Source organism: Schistocerca serialis, chromosome 2 (assembly GCF_023864345.2).
Source record: "Schistocerca serialis cubense isolate TAMUIC-IGC-003099 chromosome 2, iqSchSeri2.2, whole genome shotgun sequence".
Lineage (NCBI taxonomy): Eukaryota > Metazoa > Arthropoda > Insecta > Orthoptera > Acrididae > Schistocerca > Schistocerca serialis.
In genome coordinates this window covers 544,333,540-544,352,132 of record NC_064639.1, presented here as the reverse complement: position 1 = coordinate 544,352,132, position 18,593 = coordinate 544,333,540, and positions in this window count along the sequence as shown.

Sequence of the window (18,593 nt, the reverse complement as noted above, 5' to 3'; positions counted from 1 at the left end):
TACCTCCATTCTGAAGTAACAAAGTGTGCGTGCATTTAAAGATGAAGTGCATGATGTGAAGTTCTGTGACGGAGATACGAACCCAACACGTAATCCGATTGTTAACTAAGAAAAATCAAATGTTACGTATCGGTTTTTCTTACGAGCCGCTAGGTGTCTGAATCTAAAATAAGGATACAAACTTTTGTGCCTAAGCGACAATCGAACTGCACACCTACCGTGCATATAGCTTAAGTATCAGTTGCTTACTCATGAACGGTAAGATGTGTGCGTGTTTGACCAGAAATAACGACACCTGTTGCGATTGTTGGAAACACATGAACAGACATTGAAATTGCGCGTTAATTTTCACTAGCAGGTGGGTGTGCACTTGATAAAGCTAGAAATGAAATTATGAATATTTTTGTACTGGATCAGGTTTCAGACCCACATACTTACCTTTGGAGGAGACCTAGAGAAGATTGCAGTCTTGGGAAAAGGAACGAAATGACTGAACTATACTGTTCCGAGAGATTCAGATCCTCGAAAGAGGAGATACGAGTTCGAATCACAGTCCAGCACCAAATTGTTAGACGTCTCTAGTTCAATCAAGTACAAGTAAAATAAGAGCCCTGTCCCTTTAAATGGCTATCGGTTCATCAAATAAAATAAAATTTTCTAATGTAAGTAAGCTTACTGGCGACTGTATTTCTGTTTACCATGACTTCCGCTGTGTCATTTCCCAACGTAAACCGGCTCTGCCCAGTTGGTAATGAAGGAACATGATGTTTAATGCGGATTCTGGATTATAACGTCTTTCTCTTGAGCTTACCACAGGTAAAATAAATCTGTTTGTGCCTCTTAAAAGTAAATGCCTGAACCCACGCATTGCACCTGTGATAGCTCGTTCCACCATACCATTGTGGCCACATTACCCAGCCCCAAGAGTGTGCTGTAACGGATGATGTGCTTAGCTTACAAAATTAGTCACGGTGGAAAAAATGCGAGTCTATTAAATGGTCAAGTAGAAGCAAGCTTCTGACGCAGAGATTATGCTATTCTCATGTCAGCAGGATGTAAAGACTCTTCTAGGCATCATAGGCTGGATGTGAAGCCATTTTGATTTTTCACAAATTCAGCAAATTTCTTAGTTCGAGAAAATCCACTGTGAAGTGTGAAGTTGCCGGATAATTCGATTATTACTGTTATTATTACTATCATTTTATTCATACCGCTGCTGTAACACAAGTGCTTCAACATCATTTAATGCCTTTTGGTCACTATAGATGTAGTTTCCCAAGAACAGGTTCTTTCCCTGTCTACGGAATCCTTTTCATGTTAATATCAGACACCAGCAATTACTCGTAGATTACTTTAAAACTAAAGTAATTGACGAAGACGTTACTTGGTAACAAAAACGCACTGCCTTTCTTCATTTACTTTTGCCTAGAAATGGCTATCGAGTACTGACAAACCAAAAGGCAAGAGATCTTACTGCCTTCCGATATACGTTGCTGTTAGTTCTTCCACATGATTTGGTCGACATGACCTGTTTCAAGTTGTGTATGACAGACAGTGTTTTAGAAAATCTATTGTTTCCCTTTGAAATAAACAGAAGTATTTTCAATCTAAGCTGTCCAAGTACAAAATTTTCGCAATATTAGTTCAAATTTAATATTCGCTTCTATAATGTAGGAAAGTATTTCACAGTCGCAAAACTCGCATACGAAACGTTGACCTTACACTTAGTCGCTGACCATAAATTCTAGCTCAGAGTGACACCAGTTTAAATAACCTAATGTAGCGAAGACTGTTTGCCAGTTCTCTTTCTCACCGGAAAATACGCAATTCACTCATTTGGCTCCATAAGTACACTGCAACAGTAATTTCTGTGTGAAATTTGTCAGTAAGCTTTTGCCTTCCAACCGGCAAAATACGGCAGAGTACGGCCGGTAAACAATTCACAAACCACGATTTAGTGCCAATAAGACGATCTCTTTAAACATTGTCGAAGCTGAGGGAATTTAGTTTCTGCTTAAAACGTCTTAAGCAGCAACGTTCACAGATATCTCAAATAGGAAAAAGCTGAATATCCAGGTACGAAGGTTGTAAAACAAACTTCCCGCAGTTTGTGTCAGGTTGATCTTTTCGTCTGATAGCACTGCTTAAGTATTTTGTCTAAGAGGTATCACAAGTAGTATCCCTGTAGCTGTGGGAATCATTGGTTGAAAACGAGTTTAACACCAATGGGTACACTGCTGCTAAATTTTCACAATTATTATCAACCTAAGTCTGAGTTCATCCACAAACTGAGGCGTATTTATAATATTGGAGCTAGACTGTGTATCGTTGTCTTTCTTGAGTGGTCATTGGAAGGCGTTTACACACACGTATACAATACGATGAATACTTCGAACGCTATGGTTAACGTTGCTCTCATAAACTACTTTTTTTTAAAATTCTTCTGGGTCCTCAGCGTGCAATATGTGTTGTAGATACAGTCTCAGACCAAAAAATTGACCGCCGAGTCGTTCACGTAAGGTGGACAATACAGTCGTGCTCCTCTCAGAATTCTATGTCTGGCAATATGCTCGATCTAGCAACATGTAGACTGCGGCACTTCCCAGAGGAAGTCTTGACTCCAGTCTTAGTACATTACTCTTGACTACGACCGTAGTCTTGAGGTAAAACGCGAGACCAGCTAATATGATATTGTAGATTCGCTTGAATTACACTCATAGCTTCAGCACCGAGAGGAAAGGGGCGATAAAAATTTTGTCGATATGTGCTTTCGGTCGCCAGACGTCATATTAGCTGGTCTCGCGTTTTACCTGAAGACTACGGTCGTGTTCCAGCAGCGGTATGAATAAAATGATAGTAATAATAACAGTAATAATCGAATTATCCGGCAACTTCACACTTCACAGTGGATTTTCTCGAACTAAGAAATTTGCTGAATTTGTGAAAAATCAAAATGGCTTCACATCCAGCCTATGATGCCTAGAAGAGTCTTTACATCCTGCTGACATGAGAATAGCATAATCTCTGCGTCAGAAGCTTGCTTCTACTTGACCATTTAATAGACTCGCATTTTTTCCACCGTGACTAATTTTGTAAGCTAAGCACATCATCCGTTACAGCACACTCTTGGGGCTGGGTAATGTGGCCACAATGGTATGGTGGAACGAGCTATCACAGGTGCAATGCGTGGGTTCAGGCATTTACTTTTAAGAGGCACAAACAGATTTATTTTACCTGTGGTAAGCTCAAGAGAAAGACGTTATAATCCAGAATCCGCATTAAACATCATGTTCCTTCATTACCAACTGGGCAGAGCCGGTTTACGTTGGGAAATGACACAGCGGAAGTCATGGTAAACAGAAATACAGTCGCCAGTAAACTTACTTACATTAGAAAATTTTATTTTATTTGATGAACCGATAGCCATTTAAAGGGACAGGGCTCTTATTTTACTTGTACTTGATTGAACTAGAGACGTCTAACAATTTGGTGCTGGACTGTGATTCGAACTCGTATCTCCTCTTTCGAGGATCTGAATCTCTCGGAACAGTATAGTTCAGTCATTTCGTTCCTTTTCCCAAGACTGCAATCTTCTCTAGGTCTCCTCCAAAGGTAAGTATGTGGGTCTGAAACCTGATCCAGTACAAAAATATTCATAATTTCATTTCTAGCTTTATCAAGTGCACACCCACCTGCTAGTGAAAATTAACGCGCAATTTCAATGTCTGTTCACGTGTTTCCAACAATCGCAACAGGTGTCGTTATTTCTGGTCAAACACGCACACATCTTACCGTTCATGAGTAAGCAACTGATACTTAAGCTATATGCACGGTAGGTGTGCAGTTCGATTGTCGCTTAGGCACAAAAGTTTGTATCCTTATTTTAGATTCAGACACCTAGCGGCTCGTAAGAAAAACCGATACGTAACATTTGATTTTTCTTAGTTAACAATCGGATTACGTGTTGGGTTCGTATCTCCGTCACAGAACTTCACATCATGCACTTCATCTTTAAATGCACGCACACTTTGTTACTTCAGAATGGAGGTATATCAGACATCTTTCGTGGTTAGATAACAGGGACGAAAGGGTCTTGATAGGAGTCACGGTTTATTACAAAAATTGTCGTCTTTTATTTTCAAGTTTAGATTTGGTTACTGGTATGGGCCAAAATTTCGGTAATTCATGACTCTTCATGGCTAATCATCAATATGATGTGATTAGATTAGATTAGATTAACTCTTGTTCCATAGATCATGAATACGACATTTCGTAATGATGTGGAACGTGTCATTTTAATGAAAGATTTCTTTAAATACCATGATTCAATTTCTTTACAACAATTTTTTACACTCTCTCTCATTGCTTTTTATTTATCTCTCTCTCTCTCTCTCTCCTTCTCTCTCTCTCACAAACACACACACACACACACACATTCTTTTTTATTTTTATTTGTATGTTGTGCTCGACTATCGGCGATGCACGAAAAGGCCTGTGAATGACTTTCTTAGTTTTGAGTACACTTACGAAAGAAATATAACAACAACAATGAGAGTTACTGATTTATGATGCTCAGTTTGCAGTCAGTTCTGAGTATTATTAGTAACTACGCTCCAGTCCCTAAACCTAGTTACAGAAAGCGAATCAGACGCATTACGTATTCCAGGCCGTAGCAGCCGCGACTTGGAGACACCAACTATGGTCACTTCCCAGACCGCTGTAGGATCACATCGGTTCGTCTTCTTCCTGCTGGTACTGTAACTGAGATTTGGCAACAAGGCAACGTATGTTTGGCAACTTTGTGATCGACGAGTTACTTCCTGGTGTGCACGGAATTAAGCCTCAAAGTTCACTTGATTTTACCTGTCATTTCCATTGAATAATCTGAGTTATTATCGCTTGAAGGGTAACAAAAGATTGAAAATTTACGGTTTTCAGCCCAGGAAAGTCGTTGCAGGTGGAAACCGCAACTAATCTCGACCTTCAAATAGCGGTTTACGAATTAGATTTCCTATTGCCCTCGTAATAGGAAGCTCAGACCCATACCTCCTCGCCAGCTCTGTGGTGACGTGCTGACCTGTGAAAAAGCGTCTGTTACGGTTCGCAGTTCCAGTCTCACTGACTGTAACGTTTTTATCCCTTCTGTGAAAGAGCTACAAGCAGTCAGATCAAACATCAATAAGGAAATCGCAAGAAAATGCTTTCAGCTCATAGTGCAATGTTGAAAAACTTACAATGCTGCACAACAGGTAAGGCCTCTTTCCGCTGCTGCCAAGCGAATTTTGGGTTTCTAGGAATACATAACTATATTTATGAATTGCCACATTTGCATACCTCTTGAGTATGACACGGCATACCAATTAAACACAGACCCAATCAAAATCTAAGTGAGTAGTATTTTACTAATTCGTGTCGATAGAGGCATGCTTGTGTACAGATACTTTCGTCGTAAGGTTATCATGGTTAGTTTTATTTCATTTCTTATAATACAGTGGACAATTTTCGTAAGGTTTCCTTTAGTGTTGTTAAAACAATAGTAAACATGAGAGAGAAATTAATCATCAACGATATATGCGAATTCTCTGATGTTACCTATGACAGTCTGACAAAGCACATGCAGTTTATTGATTACATGCATGTAGAAAACTTGTTCTGAGTTAAAGCTGTCAAACAAAGTTTGAAGAAGAATAAAATATCACTACCACACGACGGCTAATGTAGAAAATACTTTTCTGACATATTATGGCACGATGCGCTCTCCCTGCACATCTTCGAGATGCATCTGCTGCCTGCTGTCTATTAAACCTGAATAGAACAAAATGTCACAGTAGTTAGCCCTTTTTCCACATGCGACTAGTTTGGGTTGAGAAGTGAAGGGAATTATGTTCAAAGTTCCATTAGATTGACACCTTCAGCAGAGAGCAGAATTGCGTTTTAAAAAATGTAGCACTGAATGTATTCGAACTCGCGACATCTTATCTATGCTACAAGCTGACACGTAGCTACATAAGCTCCAGAGCTCGGCAACTATTCCTCCAGAACTTTTGGATTCCACAGCACTGTGAGATTATGCATATGGCCAGGTCTTGACTTCTGAGAGACAAACAGTTACAGCTTTTCTTTTGGACTGAACGACGTTTTCTAGTAACAGATAGCGCAATAGAATAGCTCAAGTGGAAAGGAACACTTCCTATTTAAACTTCTGCATCCTACACTGTTGGCAGTTGTGTGTAGGTGGCAGTTATGTGATTTTATTTCTGTGATTACAAAATAGTCGAATGTATGCACTGGGTAGCCGAGGCAGCTAGTTCATGGTGATTCGGTCAACCAAGTAAATGAATTTACTGAACATGCTGCAAATTACTACAGGGAGCCTGTGTGTCAGAATTCTCATCCAGTGTGGCGCAACTGCGTTACGATAGAAAAATGACTCTCAGAGAAGAGGATTTCATGGTCTGTTGGACGGATGGTAGGTTGTTATACCTATGGTCTGGGTTCGATTCCCACTTCTGTCAATGATTTTAGATAAGGAGAGACAGATTCCATTCTCTCCTGGCTACACCAAGTGAAGGATATATAATGGCTGCGTGGTCTGAAAATTCACATTAAAGATGATATTCCTTCTTTACCACGTAGACGGTAGGTTGAACCACAATAAAGTCTGGAGTGGCGACATGTAGAAACTCTATCACCAGTAACCTTTCTTATACTAGTTATTTATTTCAAGTGACGACACAAACGCTATGTATGGTCACAGGACACTTATTCCATCTTTTATTTGAGCTTCTGTATGTCGATAAAATTGGTTCTGAACTGGGAATGCCCTTAACGCGGAATTTGATCCCTTCGTGGCAATACAGCTCGGCTACAATTTGTTGTCTGTTCAAAACTGCAGATTCCTCAACACCTTCACATGTTATGCGTGAATGGGATCGAATCCTGGCCCGGCACTAAAGATTTAATTATGTATTATCAAGCTCTATCAGGAGAACACCTATCTGCTGGTGGATAATAATTTTGATTTTTAATGTATTTTCATTCGTTGTCAACACTAACGATATCTGACGCTTTTAACTCCCAGTGAGACACAGAACTATTTGCGAGATGACTGTAAGTTCAAGATGCTATTCTGAGCAGCTGGTGGAGAAAAATTCGGTAGCTGACGTCTCTTTGTGTGTAGTCAACAACGATATGTGTGGGGCTCTATTCCCAGTGAGCGCTGAACTCTTCGTCATATTATTTCAGTTCGTCGTGTCATTTAATGTTCATACATATTCGCAACTAGCTGCTCGTGAATAACTTTAATTTTTAATGTCATTTTGTGTTAAATAGTTCAAATGGTTCAAATGGATCTGAGCACTATGGGACTTAACTTCTAAGGTCATCAGTCGCCTAGAACTTAGAACTACTTAAACCTAACTAACCTAAGGACATCACTCACATCCATGCCCGAGGCAGGATTCGAACCTGCGACCGTAGCGGTCACGCGGTTCCAGACTGAAGCACCTAGAACCGCACGGCCACACCGGCCGGCCCCCACCATCTGGTATCAATGCATTACCCTGTCATCCATTATATATAATCATTTTCATAGTACACTTGATATTATAGATGAGTAGGACACGAGACAGGACATAGATAATGTCCGTTTGACGTCAACAGTGTTTAACATTTTACTTTTTTTGAATAGGACAATGTTCCTCCCCAATAATTTTTAGATTAGTTACAATAAGCTTACGCTGCAAGAGAATTCGCTTGTATTTTGCAATATGTGGTCTGTTGTCGGTTTGAAGGCCTTCCATAACATCGGCAACGTAGTGCAACTCCACCGAGGGCTGTCTGGAGTAGGGTGGAGATAGCAATGTGAAAGTTGCGAGCTGTCGAAGACGATCTTCATATTCCTTATGCGATTAGGACATCGTATACTCTTGACGACGTTTAGCACCTGTGCAGTCAGTCACCCAATTTCAGAATTCATTTTGAGTAATCCTGCTAAATTCCCAAAATATTGTCTTTTTATATTGATGAGTAATATGGATAGTCGTCACGTTCTTGTGCCGTCTACAACGCAAATTTAATGTTACTATCCTAGGAACTAACCTGCAATACGTTTTGTATTTCATAATCGGAACTATCTGCATTAACCGTCATCAGAGCAATGTCAGGGAACAGAATGCAGCAGTGCCTTGCTACCTACTTGAGGACCTGCTTGAGTCGTGTTCTAAGGAAAGGGTAGTTGCTGGTTCACATTATATTACACTAGCGAGAGGTACCGACTTTTCCTTTTCTCTGCAAACATCCAGAACTAAATTCAGTAACTAAATGCTAAGAATATATTTGCATTGTGCCAACTCAAAGATCAATAGATATGGATATAGATATAGATACAGATTTTTATATTTAAAGCCATTCTCGTTCTGCGTTGAAATAAACATCATTCATTATTTGCTTGTTCTTGTTACGATTGTTATTGTCATTCTCTCACTCGCAAGAGTTTTCGCATTCCTATTTGGTATCGATGCACATGAAGAGTGGCTATGAAAGAAGAGAATACTCAATGTTACGTCATGCAGAATACACTCATTTACTTCGGCTCCTCGTGATCTACGCTACAGGAGAAGTGAGATACATAAAGTTGACAGTGTGAGGACAGACCTGGTAGCACAACTGTGCAACTACACAGTGTTACCAGATAAAATGGTGCTGCGGAATCGAATGTGTAGTACGGACTTTGCCACAGTAGCAGATAGCTGGTAATTTAGGACCATGACCGTGGATTACACTTTGGTCAGTGCTGGTTAGAGTGCTGCAACTGTAAATGGAAGGCTTTGTTTGATAGTCTTATGCTGATGCTGTCTGAATAAATTATGCCATTGGATACAAAGCGGTTTAGTTTTGAGTCCTAACCCACGAGGGGAGAAGGCACAGTGGTCTGCTTCAGGGATTCCAAGCAATAAAACACAAAAAACAACCCAGGAAGGGAGACATGCATTTGGAATCTGTTCATCGTTACGGGGTCAAACAAGAGGGTAACATTACTGAAACAATGATCGGGCTACTTAGTATATAATAGAGCATACAGATTTCAAGGAGGAAACGTATGAAGACGCAGACTTCCTCGTTATCAATATGTGCGGCATATCTTTCGTGTTAACGAAAGTAAATTCCCGCTTTACCTCTTCTTACGTGTCAAATGAAATGAATGCCATGAGGAATAGAATATTTGTTGACTGCGTCTCTTCTTGCTTCCATCCTTACCAACATATTTCTTCATTCTCGTGGTAATCATGACATTCTATGTGTATGCTGCAAAAGATTGCAAGTGGACAAATTCGACATCGAGGTGCAAAGCGTTATATTCAATTCGAATAAGCTTCCGGTGTATTTTTACTTCGTTTGTATTTTTAGATGATTATGAACGTTACGGAAAATTATCTCACATGCTTTATGTTGAATGAGAAACATTGAATGATCCGTTTTGCTTTCCCTACGTTGAAATGATATAATGTCGGCGTCAACAGCCTTCTTCCACGCCGGAAGCTGAAACTTGTATGATTCTGGATTAATGATAATTGAATGTCTCATATGTATACATAGCCCACAAGGCGACGTCAGAAACCATCAGGGGAGAACGCCGCATACAAACCAAACGTGCGCGCGCGTCTCCACTCTGAAGAACCGTATCGGAGAATCACGGCAAGCATTTCGCTGAAGAGCTGCCTCGTCAGAGAGCCTAGAAATGGCAGCGTCGTAGCAAGTATTTGTCAACACTCTGATAGTGCATTTACTTCCGGGTGTAGGTCGGCGTTACCTCGCTAAATTCTCTTGACATTCGTTTTCCACATCGAAGACTCGTACGATATAATCCACTGCAAGATGACACAATTAGAAAGTATATTTAATTTCTGGACTCCAAGAACGGCGTTCTTCACATAAGTAACACCTGTTTGTGTGTGCATTCGGGAGGACGACGGTGCAATCCCGCGCCCGGCCATCCTGATTTAGGTTTTCAATGATTTCCCTAAATCGCTTCAGGCAAATGCCGGGATCGTTCCTTAGGAAGGGCACGGCCGAATTCCTTCCCCATCCTTCCCTAATCCGAGCTTGTGCTCCGTCTCTAATGACATCGTTGTCGACGGGACGTTAAAACAGTAATCTCCACCTCCTCTGTTCGTGTGTTTAAGGTTGCGTTTTGAGGCTCAGGCAACATCGCAGTGACTATATTCCGGCTTTGGCAGCCAGTGTGTCGTTAGCTCAGAGGTTCCCTTGTGCGTTGCAGTGCTTGTACTATAAGACATAGCAGTTCGAATCACGGTAGAAGCCGCTGACTACAACCTTTTATTTTCCATTTTAATTAATGGAGTTGCAAACTGCTAGTAAAAATTTCTTATGCGAAATCTGAAGAATGCCTTTAAACATCAATCTTCGTCCGATTTCGACTTAGTAAATTAAGTTAATATCATGGATTTCTGCTTTACAAATTCCAAGGTGCTTCACTGTAAAATAGACCCTGAAAAGATTCAAACCGACTGTCAACGATATAAATTTGAGCTTTGTTCGTCGTATAGGTCTCACATGTCAGAAGGTTGTTTATGAAGTGCACATGTTCATTAATATAGTTCCCTTCTTCTAAATTTTTGCAATAGCATTTAACTGTAGACGTTTTCTAACACCGGCGTTAGCAATTCCTTTCCGTTCTCTGAAACCTTCAAAACGACAAATTTTTCTGGCTTAAATCTGATGACCTTAACTATCACTTCCGATCAACAATAAATACTTCATGAACTCCAAATGTGCAGTGTTCCTGCACTGCTACAGAGCATGCATTGCAAGGTATTCACACAGTTTATCGCATAGACTTACCATAAGGAATGAAACATGAACTGTAATACACTTTACACCACAGACGCTCACTCTGGCTTGACGAAAACATCCAAACATTGACCAAAAGTTGCACAAATAATTGAGTTTGAAAGGAAAAGAAACGAGGTATGAAGCATTTATAAATTCATCGAATGTAGTGAGGTGGTTTCATTTCGTCCCAGTCTATAAAATTAATTTCGGGCCATACTCAGCTCTTGCCGATTAATGTAATATAATACCCGCCTACTAATCAGGGCGTCTGTCTCCGTTGCTTTTGAGCGTGAATGGAAATTGTAGAAATTTTCTGTGGAGCAACATTTAATAATAAAGCGTTTTAAATCATCAAAAGCGATGAGCGGTAGCAGGCGCTTTCGATAAAGAACGGGGGAGTGCAGCGCCGCTGCTGTCGCCACGGCCGCTGCCAGTAGCCAGCAAATGGATCCCGGAGCTTTGCCGCATACGGCGTCCAGAGGAGGACAGTCTGCAGGAAATCTGCCGCAATATCGTTACTGGATAAAATTTTGATATCGGTGTGTCACAAAGCGAAATAGATTGAATCTGCGCTACCATTACATTCACGTCTTCAGCATTCAGACAGAAGAGGCTATAAAAATATTTTATGCCAGCTGCTCTCGATCCACTGACATTATGAACAGAAACAACGCACGCTACCCCTAGACCACAGGCGTAATCAGTCTAGAGTTTCTCTATCGTGGGACAAGTTTTCCTCCAGGAATTGCCGCAGTCTACAGTGTTGCCAGATTGTGCAGATAACCGGACTTAGAGAATTAGCGAGTTGGCCAGTTTTTTTGTCCCATGTCGCGATCGGCGCGGACTTAGCCTCTGAAGCGGCCGGCCGCCGGTCAAGTTTTATGTCAAAGAGTGTACGTCTGGAGTACAGCATTGTATGGTAGTGTAACATGGACTGTGGGAAAACCGGAACAGAAGAGAATCGAAGCATTTGAGATGTGGTGCTATAGACGAATGTTGAAAATTAGGTGGACTGATAAGGTAAGGAATGAGAAGGTTCTACGCAGAATCGGAGAGGAAAGGAATATGTGGAAAACACTGATAAGGAGAAGGGACAGGGTGATAGGACATCTGCTAAGACATGAGGGAATGATTTCCATGGTACTAGAGGGAGCTGTAGAGGGCAAAAACTGTAGAGGAAGACAGAGATTGGAATACGTCAAGCAAATAATTGAGGACGTAGGTTGCAAGTGCTACTCTGAGATAAAGAGGTTAGCACAGTCAGTAGATTGATGATAAAAAAAAAAAAAAGCTTTATGAAAATTTGATGGATGACAGGCAAAATTTTAAATTGAAGTGCAATTTCCCGCACGGTTTAGTGGTTTGGAGGCAAACAAAGGTTCTGTAGCAGTCGCAGAACAGTGGAAGCAGCTACTACTTTAGTTATAAGCACTATTTCAGTGTTCTTTCATTTTATCTCGTCGTTAACGTGAACTGCATTAACAGATTAACCCTTAGTCCTATTGCTACTTCCCGATTGCTGTCCAGAAGACGGTACGAGGAGCGATCTGTGATTCTTGGACATATGATCGACATGTCGCTAATCCTTCCAGCCGCTATTGCCAGTAGATAGAAGCCTGGTGACGACGCTGCTTCTTTTTTGAAGCAGCTTCTAATTTGGCCTCACATGGGCTGAGTGGACTCCTACGTCATAAACACCTGAGGAGATGTAAGTTATCGAACCCGGGCCCTTCCTCACAGAAGCCAACCATTCAGCTACGGAGCGGTTTCTTGAGCCAAAATTGTCAATAAACTGAAGTGGCTCGCAAAGGAACCAGGCCAACTTTGGCACATCAAGGACCCCACAACCACTCCTCTTCTTTATCAACATGTGTTCGCCGAAACTACGAACGAAGGCTATTTATTGTGTTCTGATTTGTCTTTGCTGTTTCCAGGATGTTGTTGTGCATAAGTCGCTTCAGGCAGTCATTTAGTTTCACTTTGTGTTCATAATCACAGAATTAACGAATTACAAAACAAGGAAATCGCACGACAATACTCTTTAAATTCTATGTGTTTCTCGCTAGACCACTCGGCAAAGTGCTAATGGAAAAAAACTCCATTCTGTAACATTCAAATGAAGAAAAAACAAAGCAACAAACGAACAGAACGGCGGCCAGGCGCACGGCCTTTGCATGTGTCTCTCCATCCGCACTAATCAGAGGCACGCGTCACTTTGCAACCTCTCCGTGCAACAATCACTTTCAGGATGACGAAAAAGTCCGTTAACATATGAAGACAAGCGCGGAAAAACGGGCTAACCCTCAAATGTAAAAGCTTAGCGATAGGTGTTACCATCTGTTGCTGGGTACGGAAACTATCAAAATTGATATTGGTCTCACCCCAAAATATCACACTAGCGTATTTAGGGGTGAGACCAATATCAAATTTGCAATGTCAGTTTTGATAGTTCCTGTACCCAGCAACAGATGGCAACACTTATCTATAAGCTCCTACATTTGACGGTTAGCCCGTTTTTCCGCGCGCCTTCATATGACAATTCAATACTTCACGAAATAATGTATGTAGAGAGATAAAAATCGACACATATGTTTGAAATGACGTGAGTTTCATTGAAGTCCCGAAAAGTGACCGGTCGGTGTGGCCGTGCGGTTCTAGGCGCTTCAATCTGGAACCGCGTGACCGCTACGGTAGCAGGTTCGAATCCTACTTCTGGCATGGATGTGTGTGATGTCCTTAGGTTAGTTACGTTTAAGTAGTTCTAAGTTCTAGGGGACTGATGACCTCAGATGTTAAGTCCCATAGTGCTCAGAGCCATTTGAACCATTTGAACCATCCCGAAAAGTGCACAAAATGAGCAAGAGATGGCGCTTCTTATGATACAAAAGCAATAATTTGTGCAAGAATGGGTGTTTAGCAAAACTGATGTTCTTCATAACAAATGCTCAACATGTCGGTCGTCATTCATCAACAATATCTGTAGTCGAGGGACAATGTTGTGAACAACACTGTACAGCATATCAATCGGTATGGTGAAAAACTGCTATTGAATGTTGTCTTTCAGCTTTTCTAACGAAGTCGGACGAATGCGATGGACTTGTGACTTCAGATAACCCGACTACCAATTACCACACGGATTGAGGTCTAGGGGATCTAGAGGTCAAGCGGTAAGGAAGTGGTGGCTCAGCAAGCGATCCTCACCAAATGATGTATTCAACACATCTTTCACACCTGTAGCAGTGTTGGGTGCAGCACCACCCTGTATAAAAGTCGTACCTTCCAGCGGGTGTTAATCAGCCAGGCTAGAGATGGTCCGATTCTCTAACACATCGGCACACCTCGCACCTGTCACGCTGAGATCTTATAGATGATCCTCGTGCAGCATCACTGACATGTTGCTGTCCAGTGCCACCTATTGGCCGGTTTTTGCACTCGTTTTTGGTTTCAATAAACCTCCAGGTCGTTGCTGGGATGTGGCTCAAGTTTTACCTCTCTACCTATATGATTCCGTGAAGTAGTGCATTTTCAAATATTAATGGAATTTTGGGTCATCCTGTACATCTAGTGGAAACGCAGAGTTTCAGAGGTGTAAACGCACCTTTAAGCAGTTTGATGGAGAGTGCCTCTTGTACCAATCTCGTTTTCCCTTTCCCTGTTCTATTTGTGGATGAAGCGAATACCTCCGTGTTAGCTCTTATGTCTGATTTTCTCACCGCAGTCATTTCCAGAGACACATCTGAGAGAAAAGAATTTCTTTCCCGGCTCTTCTCCAAATGTAAACTCTCGGAACTTTAGTAGTAAACGTCTCCGTGATGAAAAATGGCTCTGTTGTCGCGTTTGCCGCTGGAGCCTGGAGATCTCCGTAACGCTACCGTGCTGGCTAAACGATCTCGTGGCGACTCACGCCGCTCTTCTTTGGCTCTTGTAAATCTCTCCTCTTAATCGAACTTGGCAAGGGTCCCAGACTGGTAAGTAATCGTCAAGATTCGGTCGAACAAGTGTCTTGTAAGCCACTTATTTTGTAAGTGAATTGTACCTCCTTAAGATTCTTCCAGTGAATCTCAGTTATTTGCTTTTCCTCAATTTTTTTCATGTGGCCATTCCACTTTAGGTGGCGGTCTTTTACGGTAGTGCCTGTTTTCAGTGATTTGCCGCTAAAAGTGTAAGCGAGCAATAGCGGATTCCTTCGGCTAGTCATGCGCGATACCTTATATTTATTTGTGTTCAGAGTCAACTGCCAGTCTCTGTGTAACATACATCAACACGCTGCAGGTCTTCTGCATTTCGCTACAGTCTTTTGACGTTGTTCCCATCTTACAGACAACGACGCCGTCTGCGAAGAGTCTTACAGAGATCAGTTATACAAATTTTGAACGGTAACAGCCCTGTCACACTTTCTTGGGGTACTCCTGAAATTACATTTACATCTGTCGATTTTGTTACGCCCAAAGCATCGTTTTGAGTTCTTTCTGCAAGGAAGTCAAAATCCAATCACACATCTGATTCGATATACAGTGAAGACGTATTTTGTTCTCTAAAGAAAAGTGCAGAACTGTATCAAATGGTTTCCTGAAGTCGAGAACCACTGCATCAACCTAGCCGCCTACGTCTAAGCCGACCTGAGTCTGGGTCTCTTGTAGGAACAGAGCGAGCTGAGTTTCGCAGGGTCTCTGTTTGCGGTATCCATGCTGATTTTTGTATATGAGACATTCGTTCTTCATAAATATCATATTATTGAGATCTAAGGTTTTCCATATTTCTATAAGAAATTGATAACAACGATATGGGTCTGGAACTATGTGCATCTGCCCTACGACCCTTCTGCACAATGAGAATAATTTGGTCTTGCACTTTTTTTCCTTTTCTGCCGTGTTAATTTAGGGGCCTTCTTCCCTCACATCATATACACTATAGACTATCGGTTATTTTGTGAAGGGCGTATTATGATTGTATGACATAATTCATCACACGGATTCCAGTACATTCGTAATTATTTATTAGATAATTTTTTTAAAGATTGATAAATATGCCGTTGAAAAACACCAAAACAGAAAGGAAAATTCAAAAGGTACAGAAATTTAAATACCTAGGAGAGTAGATGAAAACAATTCTGAGAGAAAAAGAAATCGGTGGAGCACGAATAAACAAGTTGATGTAGCACACTAACTCACTATGAACATCTACAGTAAGAGGAAGCTTTCGATCAATGCAGAACTAAACCATTACCAGGCAGCGATTCGCCCTGAAGCCTTATACGCCTCAAGGTCAACCTCGTAATAAAAGGATTACTTAAGAGACTAAACCTTGTGGAACGAAAGATTCTCAGGAGGATATGGGGATCTCGAATAACAAGTGAAGGTCAATATGGAAAACCAGTAACTCTATACCTAGATGGGGAGGGAAAATGTTGTATGACGGGTGATCGGCAGCCTGGGCGTATTTGATAAACGACGCCTTGTACACAATGAGCTGCACATAAGACGTGCTTAAATTAAAGATGGATATTTGAGCAAATAGCGCATCATGAGGACCATGTTCTTCCGGCTCTTCTTTACAATGTACTATGGGAGGTTATTACATCAGATAACCCAGTTTTTTAGGTGAAAAAAAACAAAATCCGCCGTATCGCAACAAAGGGATCTGAAGAAAAGGGAATACAGGAAACAGAGATTTACAACAGATGACTTTCAAATAAAAACTCAGTTTGCCATGCATTTCAACAAAACATAATTAGACGCAGAACAAAAAGATCATAGACAGAAGAACGAAGAAAACTACTCAATATGAGAATGAAAGAATATCGGCAACGATAGAAACCAGAAGAGACGAAACTGATCCACACGAACGTGGTTTTCAGACATTCAAATGAGCGAAATGGCGCAATGGTCAGCACACTGAGCTCTCATTCGGGAGGAAGAAGGTTCAAAATCCCCGTCCGGCCGTCCACATTCAAGTTTTCCGCAATTTTCTTCAATAGTTTAAGGTAAATGCCGGGATGGTTGCTTTGAAAGGACACGGCCGATTTACTTCCCCATCCTTGAAACACTCCGATCTTGTGCTCCGTCTCTAACGGCGTTAAACTCTAATCTTCCTTCAAGCATCCAAAACTACAAGAAGAAGGAAGTACTATCTTCTCAACAAGTTATTTGATTTGTCTAGCTAGATTGCATCTCCAATTCCTTTTATTTCCTGTAAGCATTTCGCTGCGTGTTATTACATATAAAAGTTAAAAAGCAGTACTTATATGTTTCACAGAGCACATATAAGAATTTCTTTGTTGTGTGTGACAATAGTATCATATATTACAAAGTAAAAAGTACGAGTATAATATACTGAACCATTCCGTTATAATCAAAACGAATATTTTCGGTAGGGCTACATTTCTAAGTACGTGATCAGTCTTTTACTGCCTGAAGAATGATTTTCCGCTGTTTCCTATTTCATCCTCAGCTCTCTATGAAGATTCTACCATTCTGACGTGTCAGCAGCCGACATTGTGTCACAGGCTATCTGATCAAAAGTATTCGAACATATTAATACGCTTGAAGTCTGTTGAGCACACTTTCAACAAAATGTGGCAATGTCCGTGGAGGAGTAGCAGCCAATTCTTCCTCAAGAGCCAGAATCAAAGAAGGTAGTGATGTTGGACGAAGTAGGCATTGAGTTCAGGTCGGAACTCCACGCAGACCTATCCATTTCAGAAATATTATTGTACACAAACCGTTGCTTCACAGATGCTGCTTTATGACAGGGTGCATTGTCCTGCTCATACAAAAGGTCGTCGTCTCCGTAATGACCCTTTACTGAACACAGTACGTAATATTGTAAAATGTGCCCTTTTCTTTCAGGATTTAACGTTTTATTAAGTGCAGTGAGTGGACTACATCATGACCACCAAACACACGCCCATACCGTAACATTACCTCCTCTGAACTTCGCTCTTTGCACTGCACGTAACAGCAGGTAACGTTCTCCATGCACTCGCGAAACCAAACCATTCCACCGGGTTGCCACAGGATAACGCAGGATTCAGCACTTCAAAACACTGGTTTTTAGGCAGCCACCGTCCGGGTGCGTCGCTCTTGACAGTATCTCAGGCGTCTCTTAACGCTGGTTATTGAAAAGCCTGGCATATGAGGAGCTGCACGTTCATTTTACCTCGTTAATTTTAACTTCCTCATTGTGCTACCGGATTGCTGGCTGCACTTCCGAATTCACGTCTGATTATTTCTGCTGACTTCATGCAATTTCTTACGACCACTCTTCGCAATTCTTCACGATCGCTGTCCGTCAGTACATGACGTTTGCCTGATATTGCTTTAGCTGTAATTGTTCCTTCGCGTGTCCACTTCACATACACAGCACTAACAGAAGACTTGAGCGGCTTTAGAAGGGTTGGTATGTCCCTAACGGATTTGTTACTCGTGTGATAGCCAGTGAAAAGTCCAACTCGAAGTCACTGACCTCTTTCGAACAACCCATCCTGCTGTTACTGCTTTTGTACTGACAATACAATTCTCTCTGACTCCTTTTGTCATGGCGGGTGCACCTGTCCTGATATCTAGAGATCAGTTCCCCATTACAGATACTTTTGATTAGATTTTGTACGTTTGCTTAGTTCTGTCTCTAGGAGCTAAGGTCGCTGATACCCAACCCATGGTTTCAGGAAGGTAATTCGTAAATAATGCAGTGAACTTTCATATGTCACATGTAGAGTTATTTGTGAATACAGCATACAG